At 43.2% G+C, this 14,981-nt stretch overlaps 1 pseudogene; it reads right to left on the reverse strand.

The window, feature by feature from the left end:
• LOC105514435 overlaps positions 1–14,981 on the reverse strand; it is a 49,835-nt pseudogene that overhangs the window by 3,447 nt on the left and 31,407 nt on the right.

Genomic DNA, 14,981 nt, shown 5'->3' on the forward strand with positions numbered 1-14,981 from the left:
CCAGGCTGGTCTTGAACTCCTGACCTCAGGTGATCCACCCACCTCGGCCTCCCAAAGTGCTGGGATTACAGGTGTGAGCCACCACGCCCAGCCAGAATAGTCCATTGTTTATTATTTCAGATGCTTCTGGAGTCAGAACATAGAAACCTTCACAAGGTGTTGAGGGACGGAGCTTTCTGTCTCAGGTAGATTGGAAGCATTAACAATTTTCTGACAAAGGGATAGGCAAGATATTCAGATACTCTTCTGATATTTCCCCCTGCTAATAGCAATTGGACATGCTATTGAACTTGTTAGCTAAACAGGCAAAAAACCAAAACACAGTGAATGCTGATTTGGGAAAAGATTATAGTTCCTCTCCTAGATAACTCCATCTGTGCCAGGAACTTCAGGTTCCCTTTCTTTCTTAAGTGTAGAAACCCTTTTATTTTTTGGTTGTGGCAATGTTCTCAGCTATATTTCCAGCCTCTTTTACAGGTAGGGTTATCATCCAATAGAGTTCTAGCAGATGAGATGTAAACAGAAGATGTGAACAGGGTAGGGATTTCTTGGAAAGCTCCTTAAAAGGGGGCTGATCTTTCTGGGCACAGTGGCTCATGTGTGTAATCCCAGCACTTTGGGAGGCTGAGGCGGGTGGATCACCTGAGCCCAGGAGTTTGAGACCAGCCTGGCCAACATGGTGAAACCCCATCTCTATTAAAAGAACAAACAAAAAAATTAGCCGGGCATGGTGGCACGTGTCTTTAATCCCAGCTACTTGGGAGGCTGAGGCAGTAGAATGGCTTGAATCTGGGAGGTGGAGGTTACAGTGAGCCAAGATCATGCCATTGTACTCCAGCCTAGGTGACAGAGTGAGACTCTGTCTCAAAAAACCAAAACAAAACAAAAGGGAGCTGACTTGCTGACAAACTCCTTTTGCCTCTGCTCTTCTTCCTGACTGAAGGGAATTCCAAGGTTCCGGGAATTCCAAGGTTCCAGGAACTCAGAATGTGGCCTAGAAGGGGCTCTGCGCTCTGAGTGGCAAGTCATTGTTCCTGAAGTCTCCATCACCCAGAAGGGTGAAGTCAAAGGAGGACCCAAGTGAGATAATTTTTTTTTTTTGAGATGGAGTCTCACTCTGTCGCCCAGGCTGGAGTTCAGTGGCGCGATCTGGGGTCACTGCAACCTCCGACGCCTGGGTTCAAGCAATTCTCCTGCCTCAGGGTCCCAAGTAGCTGGGACAACAGGTGCACGCCACTATGCCCAGCTAATTTTTGTATTTTTAGGAGGGATGGGGTTTCACCATGTTGACCAGGCTGGTCTTGAACTCCTAGCCTTGTGATCTGCCTGCCTTGGCCTCCCAAAGTGTTGGGATTACAGGCCTGAGCCACCACACCCAGCCGAGAGAATTTCTTTGTAAGGATAAGAATGCTAATTTAGTCTTGTTGATGATTTTGTGCATAGATAGGCATTTCCAGCTTAATTCCAGTAATTCGTTTCTGAAAACCAGACTATATGGTACAGAAATATTAACAAGTAACTTATTTTACATCATTTTAGTTTGTAAAAATTAGATCATCCTTAGCCAATTCCCTGAAATGTAGATACATATAGCTAAATATCATATATAATAAGTAAACTGTCATGTGAGGGTGGAAAAATGTTTAACGTATTATTTCTTGGTCACCAAAAAATTGATGCTGCTGTTAACATCTGTCTTAGTCCCTTTAGTGTTTCTGTAAAGGAATACCTGAGATTGGGTAATTTATTTTAAAAAGGTTTATTTGGCTTATCATTCAATTGGCTGGAAACTTCAAATGGGGCATCTGTGTCTGGGGAGGGCTGCAGGCTGCTTCCACTAGGGACGTACCAGGCTCTTTTTAACAACCAGCCCTGTGGAAGCTAATACAGAACGAGAGCTCACTCACCTGGAGGGAGAGCATCATTTATTTATGACAGATCCATCCCCATGACCCAAACACCTCCCATTAGGCCCTGCCTCCAACATTGGGGATCAAGTTTCAACATGAGGTTTGGAGGCGGCAAACATCCAAACCATAGCAACATCTTTCTCTGTTTTGTATAAAGTTCATATGGTCTTTTATGTTTTGTTTGTTTGTTTGTTTTCTTTTCTTCTTCTTCTTTTTTTTTTGTTAAGAAATGAGGCCTCACTGCGCTGCCCAGCCTGGTCTCAAACCCTTGGGCTCAAGCAATCTGCCTGCCTTGGCCTCCCAAAGTGCTGGAATTACAGGTGTGGGCCACTGTGCCCGGTCAATTGAATTTTAACAGTCACATTTTTAAGTTTGAGTGTAGTGGCATGATCTTCGCTCACTGCATCCTTGACCTCCTGGACTGAAGCAATCCTCCCACCTCAGCCTCTTGGGGAGCTGGGACTACAGGCATGAACCACTATGTCCAGCTAATTTTTAAAAATTTTTTTGTAGAGATGGGATCTTGCCATGTTGCCCAGGCTGGTCTTGAACTCCTGAGCTCAAGCAGTCCTCCTGCCTTGGCCTCCCAAAGTGCTGAGATTATAGATGTGAGCCACCTCACCCAGCCTATTAACAGCCATACTTCTAACAAAAGACCAGACTTCATGGTTTCAGCTTGTCTTCCTTTAAGCCTATAGGTTGCTCCTCACCTGCATCTGGCATTTGGTAGACTCTTCCCCATGACTTCAAGACAATCTCCATGTATACCTACCTCCTGGATTATATTCTTTTTTTTTTTTTTGAGATGGAGTCTCTCTCTATCTCACTCCAGCTTGCTCCAGGCTGGAGTGCAGTGGTGCGATCTTGGCTCAATGCATCCTCTGCCTCCCGGGTTCAAGCAATTCTCCTGTCTCAGCCTCCCAAGTAGCTGGTAATACAGGTGCCCGCCACCACGCCCAGCTAAGTTTCGTATTTTTAGTAGAGACGGGGTTTCACTTTGTTGGTCAGGCTGGTCTTGAACTCCTGACCTCAGGTGATCCACCCACCTCGGCCTCCCAAAGTGCTAGGATTACAGGCATGAGCCACCGTGCCCAGAGATTATATTCTTTTATAATCTTAGAATCTTGCCATTCTTTTATAAGTCAGTGTGGCCACAAGAAGACACACAGGAGAGGCTGAGGAAAATAAAGTTTATTCTATTCACGGGCTCTAGAGACAGGAGGCACGCCACTCCATCCAGGGCCACGTGGAAAACACATCAGAGTGGGCGGGAGGCAAAAGACAGGAGTGAGCAGAGGCTTTAGGCCAGAGTTTTAATCAGGGCATCCCTGAAAGAAAGTCAAGGTGGATAGGGTAAACAGCGTCCAACTGGCTACTTTGAATAATTTCCACAGGCTCCAGGCTATAGGGGTGGTCTCTAGTTTGCCTGGCACCTGGGCCTGAGATGATTAAGGCAAAGGAATATTACACCACATCCTGGAGTGTAAGGGCCAGATGGAGAAGGTAGGGCTCCGGATTGGTTAGTTTGTATAACAAAGGTGTGCTTTCTCTGCTATGTCTTAAATATTGGCTAGTCAGGGCCAAGTGCAGTGGTTGATGCCTGTAATCCCCAAATTTTGAGAGGCCTAGGTTTGAAAATTGTGTGAGGCCAGGAGTTCAAGACTAGCCTGGGCAGCATAGCAAGACCCCACCTCTAAAAAAAAATTAAAAATGTAGCTGGGGCTTGGTGCGTGCCTATAGTCCTAGCTACTCAGGTAGCTGAGGCAGGAGGATTGCTTGAGCCCCGTAGTTCAAAGCTGCAGTGAGCCCTGATCTTGCCACTGCATTCCAGCCTGGAGCAAAAGCCTGTCTCAAAAGTAAAAAAAAAGAATTGTCTAGCCCAGAGAGAGCCAGTCTCTCCCCAGCCAGATACACACACACACACACACACACACACACACACGTGCGCGCACACACACACACACATAGTGCATACATAGGTACACATATGCAATACATATAGCTCAGTCCTGTTGATTAGATTCCAGGTCAGGTCCTTGAACTGCAGGGGGCTCCTTTGTCTTCTCTCTCTTTTTCTTTTTTTGAGACCAAGTCTCACTCTGTCGCCCAGGCTGATGTTCAGTGGCGCGATCTCAGCTCACTGCAACCTCCGCCTCCTGGGTTCAAGCGATTCTCCTGCCTCAGCCTCCCAAGTAGCTGAAATTACAGGCACATGCCACCATGCCCAGCTAATTTTTGTATTTTTAGTAGAGACCAGGTTTTGCCACATTGGCCAGGCTGGTTTTGAACTCCTGGCCTCAAGTGATCCACCTGCCTCCGCTTCCCAAAGTGCTAGGACTACAGGCATGAGCCACCGTGCCTGGCCTTGACTAGGTATTTTATCCTGACTTTCAGTTGGTGCTTCCCTTTGTTGAAGTTGTTAATTACTGGGCTATGGGCAACCATAGATCTAAATAGTAGGGAACAGGTTATTTTACCTTTTGGTGGTCCAGTTTTCAGATCATAAAAATTATTAAAGTGTTTTTATGAGGCTTACGTGACATACTATTTGTAAAGCATGCAGCACAGTGCCTGACATAAAGTTGGTCTTCAATAAATCCAATCTTTTTAAAATTACAATATATATATTTTTTTGAAATAGGGTCTCACTGTCTCTTAGGCTGGAGTGCAGTGACATGATCACAGCTCATTACAACTTCAAACTCCTGGGCTTAATTGACCCTCCCACCTCAGCCTCCTGAGTAGCTTGGACCAAAGATGCACACCACCACATCAGGCTAACTAAAAAAATGGTTTTTAGCGACAGGGTCTCACTGTATTGCCCAGCTGGTCTCCAATTCTTGGCCTCAAGCAATCTTCCCACCTCGTTATCCCAAAGCACTGAGATTACAGGCTTGAGCCACCCATCTGACTAATACATATGATCTTAATTCAATTAATAATTATTAAGGAACTGCTCTGTGCCAGGCACTATGCTAGAAATAGGTCTTGAATAAGAAATAGTTTCTTAACAGAAGATTCTATTCGAAAGGAAGGAAGGAAGGAAGGAAGGAAGGAAGGAAGGAAGGGAGGAAGGAAGCGAGGAAGGGAGGAAGGAGGGAAGGAAGGGAGGAAGGAAAGAGAAAGTCTTTACTCTTTTGGGTCTTATATATTCCGGGGGGATACAGACAGGTAAACTGCTGAGGATAACATACTGTGATAAGTACTGCCAGATGTATAATTAGAGATTCTTATAGAAGCACATTAGAATGGCTCCAAGTTCAAGGTTGGAGCCCAGGGCTCCCAGAGTAAAGGATGCTAAAGTTGAGGCCTGTAGGGTGAGTCGGGATGAACCAGAAGAAGAAGAGGAGGGATGCCCGGCACATCCAGGGAATCTCAGAGGAATCTGGATGGTTGAAACCAAGAATGGCAGACCAAGCCTATGGCTAAGAAGGTGAGAGTTGAAGCTAGAGAGGAAAGCAGAAAATCCATCAGTAAGGGCCTTATCAACAGTTGGAGATTTAAAACCTTATCCTAAAAGGGATGTTCAGCCATTAAAAATTTGTAATCGGGGATAGACATCATCCTGAAGGGCCCAAGGTCTCACAGAGGGATAGTCAATCACGTCAGTGCTGCAAAACCTGGGTCCAATCACAAAAGAACTGAAATATTTCTGTGTGATTTACAAGGAGATCATTAGTGATCTTGGCAAAAGCAGTTTTCGAAAGACAGTAGAGGTAGAAGCCAGATGATGTTGATTAGTGACATGAATTGGAAATGAGAAAAGGGTTACAGCTCGTCAGTAGAATAGATGTTCTATGGCGGGGGGAGTTTTGTCTACCGTGTTCTTTGTTGAATCCCTAGTGCTTAAAACAAAACCTGGCATGTAGTTGACACTTGCAGACACAAATATTAAAATTTGCTGAATAAATGAAGTAACTGTGTAGAACATTTGTCTCTTAAGAGAAAGGTAGACCTATACCTTCAGGGTTGAAGGATTGAGAATGGGTGGATTTTACATGGAGTGGGAAATTATGTTTAAATGCTGACAGGAAAGGAGCCAGAGAAAAAGTACTCAACGGTGAGCGAAAAAGAAGGGAAGTTCAGAGGTATGAAGCTCTAAGGAGGTAGGAGGGGCGGGGCACCAAGTGCCGGGGAGGAGTGAGATGTGGGATGAGGAAGGCCACCTCAGGTTCCCACTGAAAGACAGGAAGAAAGGATGGGTGGCCTCTATGGGGAGAGTGGTCAGTGACAGAGGCTGAGCACATTTTGTTTGGAGGTTTCATTTTCTCTTGAGATGTGAGTGAGATTGTTAGCTGAGAATGGGAAGGAAGGAGGAGAAGAGAGTAGAGAGTAAGTTTGAAACACAGTAGTCACTATGACCAGAGGAGTGAGAGCTTGCTGGGAACACAACAGAATTGCCAGCTAGTGTGGAGGTACTTCTGAGACTGGACCTTGAATTTAGAGTTCCAAAGCCCTGGGCTATGATTTCTTTCTCTCTTCTCACTCCACATCACTCCCTTTACCTAATTCTTTTTTATTTTTTATTTTTGAGGGTACATAGGAGGTGTATATATTCATGGGGTATGTGAGATATTTTGGTGCAGGCATGCAATGCATAATAATCACATCAGGGTAAATAGGGTATGCATCACTTCAAGCACTTATCCTTTTTTTGTGTTACAAACAATCCAAGTATACTCTTGTAGTTCTTTTTAAATGCACAGTGAATTATTACTGACTGTAGTCATCCTGTTGCACTATCAAGAACTAGATCTTCGGCTTGGTGCAGTGGGTCACGCCTGTAATCCCAGCACCTTGGGAGGTCGAGGTTGGTGAATCACCTGAGGTCAAAAGTTCGAGACCAGCCTGGCCAAAATGGTGAAATCCTGTCTGGACTAAAAGTACAAAAATTAGCCGGGCATGGTGGTGGGCGCCTGTAATCCCAGCTACTCAGGAGGCTGAGGCAGGAGAATCGCTTGAAACTGGGAGGCAGAGGTTACAGTGAGTCAGAGGTTGCAGTGAAGCGGGATCGTGCCACTGTACTCCAGCCTGCGTGACAAGAGCAAGACTCCGTCTCAAAAAATAAAATAAATAAATAAATAAAAAAACTAGGTCTTCATTCTAACTAATAATTTTTTTTTGGTGCCCATTAACATACCTTGCCACCCAGCACCCTTCCCAGCCTCTGGTAATCATTGTTCTATCCTCTATCTCCAAGAGTTCAATTGTTTTGATTTTTAGGTCCCACAAAGAAGTGAGAATATGAGAAGTTTGTATCTCTGTGTCTGGATTATTTCATTTAACATAATATCCTCCAGTTCCATCCATGTTGTTGCAAATGACAGGATCTCATTTTTAAAAAAATATTACTTTTTTTTTTTTGAGACAGAGTTTCACTTTTGTTGTCCAGGCTGGAGTGCAGTGGTGTTATCTCGGCTTACTGTGAACTGCGCCTCCCAGGTTTAAGCGATTTTCCTGTCTCAGCCTCCTGAGTAGCTGGGATTACAGGCATGCACCACCATGCCCGTCTAATTTTGTATTTTTAGTAGAGATGGGGTTTCTCCATGTTGGTCAGGCAAGTCTTGAATTCCCCACCTCAGATGATCCACCCACCTCGGCCTCCCAAAATGCTGGGATTACAGGTGTGAACCAGCCACCGTGTCTGGCCTAAATAATATTTTGGAAATAAAATTGAAATAGAGATGAGGCCTCACTATGTTGTCTAGGGTGGTCTTGTACTCCTTGGCTCAAGCGATCTTCCCACCTCTACCTCCCAAAGTTGTGGGACTACAGGCATGAGCCACCTTGCCTGGCCTTCTCATTTGAGTGCGTGTGTGTGTATGTGAAACAGATTCTTGCTGTGTCACCCAGAATGGAGTGCAGTGGCACAATCTCAGCTCACTGCAACCTCCACCTCCCAGGTTCAAGTGATTCTCATGCCTCAGCCTCCTGAGTAGCTGGGACTACAGGCACGTGCCACCACAGCCAGCTAATTTTTGTAGTTTTAGTAGAGAATGGATTTCATCATGTTGGCCAGACTGGTCTTGAACTCCTGACCTCAAGTGATCTGCCTGCCTCGACCTCCCAAAGTGCTGGGATTAAAGGCGTGAGCCAGCCGGAAAAAAACAAAAAAAACCAAAAAAAACAAAAAACGGTGTGAGCTATTGTGCCCAGCCAGCCTCATTCTTTTTTTATGGTTCAGTAGTACTCCATTGTGTGTATATATATGTACCACACTTTCTCTATATATTCATCTGTTGATGGATACTTAGGTTGCTTCCAAATCCTGGCTATTGTGAATAGTGCTGCAATATACATGGGAGTGCAGATCTCTCTTTTATATATTGATTTGCTTTCTTTTGGGCATATACCTAGCAGTGAGATTGCCGCATTGTATGGTAGTTCTATTTTTAGATTTCTTTTGGAACTTTCAACCTGTTGTCCATGGTGACTATATTACATTCCTACCAACAGTGTACCAGGGCTCCCTTTTCTCCACATCCTCACCAGCATTTGTTATTGCCTGTCTTCTGGTTAAAAGCCATTTTTACTGGGGTGAAATGATATGTCATTGTAGTTTTGGTTTGCATTTCTCTGATGACCAGTGATGCTGAGCACCTTTTCATATGCCTATTTGCCATTTGTAAGTCTCCTTTTGAGAAATGTCTATTCAAATCTGCTGCCCATTTTAAAATCAGATCATTAAATATTTTCCTATTGAGTTGTTTAAGATCCTTTTATATTCTGGTTACTAATCCTTTGTCAGATGGATAGCTTGCAAATAATTTTTTCTGTTCTCTGGGTTATTGCTTCACTATGTTGTTTCCTTTTCTATGCAGAAGCTTTTTATCTTGATGTGATTCCATTTGTCTAGTTTTGCTTTGGTTGTCTGTGCTTGCTGGGTATTGAAAAATCTTTTCAATATTGGCCCAGACCAATATCTTGGAGAGTTTCCCCAATGTTTTCATTTAGTAGGTTCATAGTTTGAGGACTTAGATTTAAGTTTTTAATTTATTTTGATTTGATTTTTGTATATGGTCAGAGATACGGGTGTAGTTTCATTCTTCTGGATATGGATATCCAGTTTTCCCAGCACCATTTATTGAAGAGAATGTCTTTTCCCCCATGGTTGATCTTGATATTTTTGTCAAAAATGAGTTCACTGTAGATGCATGAATTTACTTCTGGCTTCTCTAATCTGTCGCATTGGTCTATGTGTCTGTTTTTATGCCAGTACCATGCTGTATTGGTTACTATAGCTCTGTAGTAAACTTTAAAGTCAGATAATAAGATTCTTCCAGTTTTATTCTTTTTGCTCAAGATGGCCTTGGCTATTCTGGGTCTTTTGTGGTTCCATATAAATTTTATAATTATTTTTTATATTTCTGAAGAATGTCATTGATATTTCTATAGGGACTGCATTGAATCTGTATATTGCTTTTGGTGGTATGGACATTTTTAATAATATTGATTCTTTCAGTCAGTGAACATGGAATATCTTTCCTTTTTTGTATCCTCTTCAATTTCTTTCATCAATGTTTTATAGTTTCCATTGTAGCAATCTTTTGCTTCTTTGGTTATTTCCTGGGTATTTTATTTTATTTGTAGCTATTGTAACTGGGATTACTTTTTTTTTTCAAATAAAGAATAATCTTTGTTTAGAAAAATCTGTTTAAGAAAATATTATTACCTAACCGCTCACAAATATCTTGAAGTTCTGTGGCAAATCCAAATAGATCCTGGTTTCTCCACCTTGGACAGACTCTACTGTTCTAAATTCGTCTCCATTATAAATACTCTCCAGGGCCAACAATTCATCCTCTTGAGCTTCCCGGTCTTCTGACGACATTAAATTTTCTGAGGAATGGTTAACAAAAGTCAGAAGAAAAGGATATGAACACCACAGTCTGTATTTCAGTTGAGGGGGGAGTTCGTGCAAATCCCATTTCTTCTCCAGCTCGTGGAGCTGAGACTGCTGAAGCTGGGTAAGAGGCTGAGATGTGGAACTCATATAGTACATATGCTATGGAAATCCTGCCATTGCCACCAGCTGAGCAGAACTAGAGACATCCTGCGCAACCTGTGCACCGCCTTTCCGTTCTCGATAGCTGTCAGCTCAGGATTACGTTCTTGATTTCTTTTTTAGATTGTTCGCTGTTGGCGTATAAAAAAGAAACTGATGGCCGGGCGCGGTGGCTCAAGCCTGTAATCCCAGCACTTTGGGAGGCCGAGACGGGCGGATCACGAGGTCAGGAGATCGAGACCATCCTGGCTAACACGGTGAAACCCCGTCTCTACTAAAAAATACAAAAAACTAGCCGGGCGAGGTGGCGGGCGTCTGTAGTCCCAGCCACTCAGGAGGCTGAGGCAGGAGAATGGCGTAAACCCGGGAGGCGGAGCTTGCAGTGAGCTGAGATCCGGCCACTGCACTCCAGCCTGGGCGACAGAGCGAGACTCCGTCTCAAAAAAAAAAAAAAAAAAAATTTGTATGTGGATTTGTATCCTACAATTTTACTAAATTTGTTTTTCATTTCTAACAGTTTTTTTTTTTTAATGGAAAGTCTTTAGGTTTTTCCAAATATAAAATCATATCATCTGCAAATAAGGATAATTTGACTTCTTCCTTTCCAGTCTGGATGTCCTTTGTTTCCTTCTCTTGTCTGATTGCTCTAGCTAGGACTTCCCCCTTTATCTAACTCTTTGCTACATAAATAAAGGTTTCATTTTGACCTACTAAAGAAGCATGCAGATATATTTCACTTACCTCAGACAGGGAAGTTACTCTTTCATTTAGTAATATGTATATAAAGCTCCTCCATGCCTTTTTATGGCTTGATAGCTGTTTTTTTTTTTAGATGGCGCCTCACTCTATTGCCCAGGCTGGAGTACAGTGGTGCAATCTTAGCACACTGCAACCTCTGTCTCCCAGGTTCAAGTCATTCTCCTGCCTCAGCCTCCCCAGTGGCTGGGATTACAGTGCGTACTACCATGCCAGGATAGCCTTTTTTTTTTTTTTTTTGATTTTTGTAGAGATGGGGTTTGGCATGTTGGCCAGGCTGGTCTTGAATGCCTGACCTCAGGTGATCTGCCTGCCTTGGCCTCCCAAACTGCTGAGATTACAGGTGTGAGCCACTGTGCCTGGCCAGGTCATTTCTTTTTAGTGCTAAATAATAGTTCATTGTCTGGATGTACCAGTTTATTCATTCACCTACTGAAGGACATTGTGTTGCTTCCAAGTTTTGGTAATTATGAATAAAGTTGCTATAAATATCCGTGTGCAGGTTTTTGTGGAGACATAAGTTTTCAGCTCTTTTGGGTGAAAACCAAGCAGTGAGATTGCTGGATCATATGGTGAAGACATGTTTAATTTTGTAAGAAACTGACAAATTGTCTTTCCAGAGTGGCTGAACCAGTTTGCATTCCTACTGTCAATGAATGAGAACTCCTGTTACTTTACACTCTCACCAGCATTTGGTGTTGTCATTGCCAGATGTGGCAAAGTACAAGTTGCAAATCAAAGGTCAGTCTTTAGGACATCCAAGTTGCAAATCTTAGGGGTTTCACAGGATTGAAATTTCATAAGGCTGAAATCACACCTGGTATGATACATGGTGTTCCAGGTGAAGGGATGAGAGCCATGAAATTAATTGAGCTGCTTTCAGAATGCATCAGATATCAAAATAAAGAACTCCTGAGTTTTTTTTTTTTAAGTTAGGGTAGCTAGTCTTTGAAAAGGATCAGGTACTATTTGGCTTGATTTCCCCAAATCAGACCACAGGTCAGACTATTAAATTCGTTATGGAGTATATACCTCTGTTAAAAATGGGCACATTGTATTTGCTCCTAGATAAATTGATCTATATTAACCTTCAGAAGGGTTAAAGAAAAAAAATCCATTCATGCATACACAGAAAAATGATTAGAAGGATATATACCCAAATATTAAAGTAATTACCTTTAGGCGATAGGATTATGAGTGATTTTTCTTTTCTCTTTATTTTTTATCCATATTTATACAAGATTCTTTAATAGGCAGGGACTAATACATTTTATTTAATATACATGCCAAGTCCAGGTATGGTGGCTCATGCCTGTAATCCCAGCATTTTGGGAGGCCAAGGCAGGCGGATCATCTGAGGTCAGGAGTTCGAGATCACCTTGGTCAACATGGTGAAACTCTGTCTCTACTAAAAATACAAAAATTAGGGCCAGGCACGGTGGCTCATACCTGTTATCCCAGCACTTTGGGAGGCCGAGACGGGCGGATCACGAGGTCAGGAGATCGAGACCATCCTGGCTAACACGGTGAAACCCCGTCTCTACTAAAAAATACAAAAAACTAGCCGGGCGAGGTGGCGGCGCCTGTAATCCCAGCTACTCAGGAGGCTGAGGCAGGAGAATCACTTGAACCCAGGAGGCAGAGGTTGCAGTGAGCCAAGATCACGCCACTGCACTCCAGCCTGGGTGACAGAGCAAGACTCTGTCTCAAAAAAAAAAAAAAAAAAAAATTAGGAAGGTGCACACCGATAGTCCCAACTACTCGGGGGACTGAGGCAGGAGAATTGCTTGAACCCGGGAAGCAGAGGCTGCAGTGGGACAAGATCATGCCATTGTGCTCCAGTCTGGGTGACAGAGTGAGACTCTGTCTCAAAAATAAATGAATAAAATAAAATAAAATAAAATAAAACACAATACAATACTTGCCAGACCACTACACGTCTTTTAGAGTGGCAAAAATTCAAAACACTGACAATATCCATTGCTGGTGAGAATGTAAACAGGAACTCTCATTGACAGTGGGAATGCAAAGTGGTACAGTCACTTTGGAAAGACATTTTGTCAGTTCCTTACAAAACTAAATATATCCTTACCTTATAATCCAGCAATCTCTCTCCTTGATATTTACCCAAAGGAGCTGAGAATTTATGTCTCTACAAAAATCTGCACCTGGATATTTATAGCAGCTTTATTCATAATTACCCAAACTTGAAAGCAATCACAATGTCCTTCAGTAGATGAATGTGTAAACTGTGGTGTATCCAGACAACGAAATATTATTGAGCACTAAAAATAAATGAGCTATCCAGGCATGAAAAGGCAGAGAGGAACTCTAAATACGTGTTACCGGCTGGGGTCACACCTGTAATCCTAGCACTTTGGGAGGCCAAGGCAGGAGGATCACTTAAACCCAGTTGTTTGAGACCAGCCTGGGCAACATAGTGAGACTACGTCTCTATTTTAAAAAAAAGAAATAAAAACATATAAACACATATTACTAAATGAAAGAAGACAATCTGAAAAGGGTATGTACTATATGATTTCAGCTATGTGATATTCTAGTAAAGGTAAACTGTGGTGAAAGTTGACTGGGCACAGTGGCTCACCCCTGTAATCCCAGGACTTTAGGAGGCCGAGGTAGGCAGATCACTTGAGGTCAGGAATTCAAGACTAGCCTGGCCAACATGACAAAACCCCATCTCTACTAAAAATACAAAAATTAGCTGGGCATGGTGGGTAATCCCAGCTACTCAGGAGGCTGAGGGATGAGAATTGCTTGAACTTGGGAGGTGGAGGTTGCAGTGAGTCAAGCCACTGCTCCCTGGCCTGAGTGATAGAGTGAGACTCTGCCTAAAAAAAAAAAAAAAAAAAAAGGACAACCAAACCAAAAACAAAACTGTGGTGAAAGTGAAAAGATCAATGGCTGTCAGGGGTTGGGGAAAGGAAGTGATGACTAATAGGCAGAGCACAGAAGATTTTTAGGACAGTAGAACTATTCTGTATGATATTCTAATAGCAGATACATGTCATCCTGCCTTTGTCAAAACTCACAGGATGCATAACACCAGGAGTGAACCCTAATGTAAACTCTGAAATGTAAAAACATGATGGATACATATGTATGTTATCTATTTATCATCTCTCTAGATATATAAATATATATTGAAATAGCCATATCTACTGTCACTCTCCTCAATGCCTTTCCCTTTAGAGACAGAATGAGGAAAATAAATAAGATCAATCTTGCTTTCCCGAGATATTGTGGCAAATTTCTTTATACCCGCCCCTCAGCCACCTGTGGGTCTCACTGGGACTATTTATGTGCCTCCAATTCGCCATAGGGCCCGGTAATGGAGGCCTTGGGCCCCACGGTCCACTGTCCTACGCACTCACAAAAGTACACTGGGTTATTCACAAGTCTGGCTGTATTTTTTTTTGTGGGGGAAGGTGGTAGGGTGGGGTGTGGAGGGATGGAGTTTCGCTCTTGTCACCCAGACTGGAATGCAATGGTGTGATGTCTGCTCACTGCAATCTCTGCCTCCTGGGTTCAAGTGATTCTCCTGCCTCAGCTTCCCCAGTAGCTGGGATTACAGGTGCCTGCCACCACGTCAGGCTAATTTTTGTATTTTTAGTAGAGATGGGATTTCACCATGTTGGCCAGGTTGGTCTGAAACTTCTGACCTCAGGTGATCTGCCTGCCTTGGCCTCCCAACGTGCTGGGATTACAGACGTGAGCCAATGCACCCGGCCAGTTTGGCTGATTTTTAGAGCCGTGCTCAGCACTGATGTAGGGTCATGGAAGGGACTGCACTCAGGGAACGCTCACTGACTGGCACTGGGGGAAGAGCCACCCTTATCTGTTTACTCTATACGTATTAAGTATATCCAGGAAATTCAAAGACAGTAGACAAGGCTAAAAGAGAATGTCCACAAGAGGAACAAAAATTAGGCACTTTAAGATTAACTTTAAAAAAAAAAAAAAGACTCCTAAAATTTACAGCTTGAATTTAAAAATATTTGCAACAATTTTTTTTTTTTTTTCTGGAAACAAGAATCTCATTCTGTCGTCCGGGCTTGAGTGCCCTGGCCCTATCTCAGTTCACTGCAACCTCTGCCTCCTGGGTTCAAGCAATTCTCCTGCCTCAGCCTCCTGAGTAGATGGGATTACAGGCACCCACCACCATGCCCAGCTAAATTTTGTATTTTTAGTAGGGACAGGGTTTCACCATGTTGGCTAGGCTGGTCTCAAACTCCTGACCTCAGGTGATCTGCCTGCCTTCGCCTCCCACAGTGCTGGGATTACAGGTGTGG

Source organism: Colobus angolensis, unplaced genomic scaffold (genome assembly GCF_000951035.1).
Source record: "Colobus angolensis palliatus isolate OR3802 unplaced genomic scaffold, Cang.pa_1.0 Scaffold244, whole genome shotgun sequence".
Taxonomy (NCBI): domain Eukaryota; kingdom Metazoa; phylum Chordata; class Mammalia; order Primates; family Cercopithecidae; genus Colobus; species Colobus angolensis.